We start from the raw sequence: 4285 nt of genomic DNA on the forward strand, positions 1-4285 counted from the left end.
TTCTTTTTTTTTTTTCAGCCTTGTCATACTCTAAAAAAAGAAAATAGCCTGTCTGGATTTTGGCTCATTGACTGGGATTGTGTTAAATTTACACATCAATTTGGGGAGAAATCCATTCTAGGCAATGTAGTGAGACCCCATCTCTAGAAAAAAATAGAAAAAATTGCCAGGCATGGTGACACATGCTTGTAGGTCCAGCTACTTGGGGGGTTGAGGTGGGAGGATTGCTTGATCCTGGGAGGTCGAGGCTGCAGTAAGCCATGATTGTGCCACAGCACTCCAGCCTGGGCAACAGAGTCTCAAAAGAAAAACAAAACAAAAAACAAAAACAATTTGGGGAGACACAACTGTTAACATTATTGAGTCTTCTGATCCATTAACATGGTATGTCTCTCCATGTATTTAAGGCCTTTAATTTCTCTCTTTAGTTTTCTGTGTACAGGTTTTGTATATCGCTTGTCAAATTCACCCCTATGTACTTCATACTTTTGATGTTATTTAAATATTGTTTTATAAAACTTCAATTTCTGATTGTTTTTGCTAGTATATAAAAATATAATTGATTTTGTTGTTGTTTTTGGAGATAGGATCTCATTCTGCCACGCAGGCTGGAGCGCAGTGGTGCAATCATAGCCTTGACCTCCTGGGCTCTTCCTGCCTCAGCCTCTTGGGTAGCTGAGACCACACGTATGCACCACCATGCCTAGCTTATAATTGATTGTTGTATGTTGATCTTGTATCTTGCAACCTTGCTAAACTCACTTATTAATTCTAGTGTTTTGTTTTTTTTTTTGTGGACTCCATAGGATTTTCTACATAAATGATCATGTTATCTGTGAAAAAACAGTTTAATTTCTTCCTAAAATGTATACTTTTTCTGGGTTTTTTTGTTTGTTTGTTTTTGAGACAGGGTCTCATTCTGTCACCCAGGCTAGGGTGCAGTGGCATAATCACAGCTCAGTGCAGCCTTGACCTCCTGGGTTCAAGCAATCCTCCTGCCTCAGCTGCCAAGTAGCTGGGACTACAGGCACACACCACCATACCTGACTAATTAAAACAAATTTTTTTTTCTTTGGTAGAGATTGGGTCTTGCTATGGTGTGTAGGCTGGTCTCAAACTCCTGCGCTCAAGTGATCCTCCCACCTCAACCTCCCAAAATGTTGGGATTATAGGCTTGAGCTACCATGCCTGGCCTTGTACTTTTAATTTCATTTTCTTTCCTTATTGCACCAACTAATCTCAAGTATAATGCTGAATATAAGTGATAAGAGCAGACATTTCTGTAGCATTTTATTTATTTGTTTATTTGAGACAGAGTCTTGCTCTATTGTCCAGGCTAGAGTACAGTGGCATTATCTTGACTCACTGCAACCTCTGCCTCCGAGGCTCAAGCCATCCTTCCACCTCAGCCTCCTGAGTAGATGAGACTACAGCCTCATGCCACCACACCCAGCTAATTTTTGTGTGTTTTGCAGAGACGGCATTTCACCATGTTGCCCAGGCTGGTCTTGAACTCTTGGGTTCAAGTGATCCACCCGCCTTGGCTTCCCAAATTGCTGGGATTGTAGGCATGAGCCACCGAGCCTGGTCCGCGTTTTATTTCTTGAAGCAAACAGAAAGAGAGGGCAAATGTGCACAGGCAGTTGATCTGAGGCAAATATGGCCAAAATTTTAATATCTTTTAATCTTGGGGCAGATGCCTAGGTATCTATTACCTTAGTTTCAGTGCTTTATAAATGTTTCAAATCATTCATATTTTCTTTTATTTTTAATTCATGTCAAACTTAAAGAAAAGATGCAAGGATAGTACCAAGTAACTCTTTTCCCCTGAACCGTTTGCCGGTAAGGTGATGACATGATGCCTTATCATCTCTATTTTTATGCATGATTCTTACCAAGTAGGTCATCCTCTTAGAAAGCCACAATAGAGCCACCAGAATCAGAAAATTAATATTTGATACATTACTACCATATAATCCTTGGACCTCATTTAAGTTTTTCCAGTTGTCTCCAAAATATCTTTCAGAGCAAAAAGACCCAGCCCAGAATCACATGTTGAATTTACTGGTCATGTCACTTTAGCTTCCTTCAATATGGAACAGGTCCTTGATCTTTCCTTGACTTTTATGACCTTGACACTTCTAAAGATTACAGGCCAGTTAGTCTGTAGAATGATCCACAATTGGGTGTGTCCAGTATTTCTTCATGTTTAGTTTCAGGTTATGCATTTTTGTCAAGAATTACAACAAAAATGGTGTTCTAGTTGCATACTCTAAGGCTACACATAACTTTGATTTGTCTCATTTCCGGTAATGTTAACATTGATTTCTGGATTATGGCAATGCTTGCCATGTCTCCACTATAAAATTATTCTTTTTCCCTTTGTAATTACTGAGTATTTTATGAGAAAGTACTTTGAGACTATGGAAATACTATATTCCTCATCAAATCACCCACTAGGTTTAGGATTTGTTGATGTTTTGTGGCTTATTTACTAATTTATTTATTTATTTTTGAGACAGAGTTTCACTCTTGTTGCCCAGGCTGGAGTGCAATGGCGCAATCTTGCCTCACCGCAACCTCCGCCTCCCAGGTTCAAGCGATTCTCCTGCCTCAGCCTCCCAAGTAGCTGGGATTACAGGCATGTGCCACCACGCCCTGCTGACTTTTTGTATTTTTGGTAGAGACGGAGTTTCCCCATGTTGGTCAGGCTGATCTCCAACTCCTGACCTCAGGTGATCTGCCCGCTTTGGCTTCCCAAAGTGCTGGGATTACAGGCATGAGCCACCATGCCCAGCTGGGTTAGTTATCACTATGATGGTTACTAAGTAATATGCAGGTATTCTAATTCCATCATTCCTTCTATATTTACTGTCATTTTAGACAGAAAAGTTTTTTTCTTCTCATTTATTGTTTACTTCTTTTGGAGTGACTCATGGATTACTATTTTATTTTATTCAATGGATTTTAATATTTTACTGTCATGATTTAGTTTGATGTTCAAATTGTTCCAGATTTGGTCAATGGGAGTCCCTTCAAGCTGGCTCCTAAAGCCTTTGATATGTCTCCATCATTCTTCGAGCACTTCCATACCTTCTGGCACAACCAGATATTTCAGGTTCATCTTGTACTTTCCCTCCCCAGCCCTAGAATCAGTCCTTTCTCCAAGGAGCAATGGTTCTTTTAAAAGGAGAATGGTATTTGGAAACCAATACCAGGTGTGATCAATGCTACTGGGGTACTGTGATTCCTTCAGTGAACAGAATTTGTGGAAATATATGTGTATATATATATATATATATATATATATATATATATATAATCAATGTTATTGTGGTGTCACGATTCTCAGTGAACAGAATTGGGGGTAATATATAATTAATATAAAAATATATAATATATAATTCATATATATTTCACTTTGGTTATTTCCAATTCTAACCTAATGTTACAGGGTTAATTCTAATTTTTTCCTGTTCTACAGCTGAGACCCTTGTCTGGCAGCAAGAAATCTGGGTTCCTTTATTCTCAATATATTTATTGACATAATCAGTCCCCCCTAATATGTAAACAATCTCTGTTGCTATAAATGCCTGCCCCTCCCCGCTGTCATGGATGCCTTTCCTTACTCTACTTGAGCTCTACCCACAGAGCCTCTCCCACTGAAGCTGCCCCCACATAGAATCAGAACCTTCTTCATCCTCCTCAGGCTCTAACATCCTGAAATGGGTCACTGTTGCTCCTCATCTCATTGGACTCCTGTATTCCCCACCTAATAACTTTTAGACTGAATTTTTCAGGGAGAAAGGAAGGAAGAAACAGAGGAAGACTGGCAGATAGGCTCATAATTATTATTTTTATTTTTTATTTTGAGACGGAGTCTCGTTCTGTTGCCCAGGCTGGAGTCCGGTGACGTTATCTCGGTTCACTGCAACCTCCGCCTCCTGGGTTCAAGCAAGTCTCCTGCCTCAGCCTCTCGAGTAGCTGGGATTAGAGGTGCCCACCACCATGCTTCGCTAATTTTTGTATTTTTAGTAGAGATAGGTTTTCACCATGTTGGCCAGGCCGGTCTTGAACTCCTGACCTCAGCTGATCTGCCTGCCTTGGCCTCCCGAAGTGCTGGGATTACAGGCATGAGCCAACATGCTTGGCCTCAAAATTATTTTTTAATTAAAAAAAAAAGTCTCCAATCATTTTGATTGCTGATTGTCATTCATAGGAATATTGCTGGCTATTCCTTTACTTGTGGCAGAAAGGAAATCAGGTTTCATTATTAGACCAGGTG

The sequence above is a fragment of the Pongo pygmaeus genome, chromosome 10 (genome assembly GCF_028885625.2).
Source record: "Pongo pygmaeus isolate AG05252 chromosome 10, NHGRI_mPonPyg2-v2.0_pri, whole genome shotgun sequence".
Classification (NCBI taxonomy): Eukaryota; Metazoa; Chordata; class Mammalia; order Primates; family Hominidae; genus Pongo; species Pongo pygmaeus.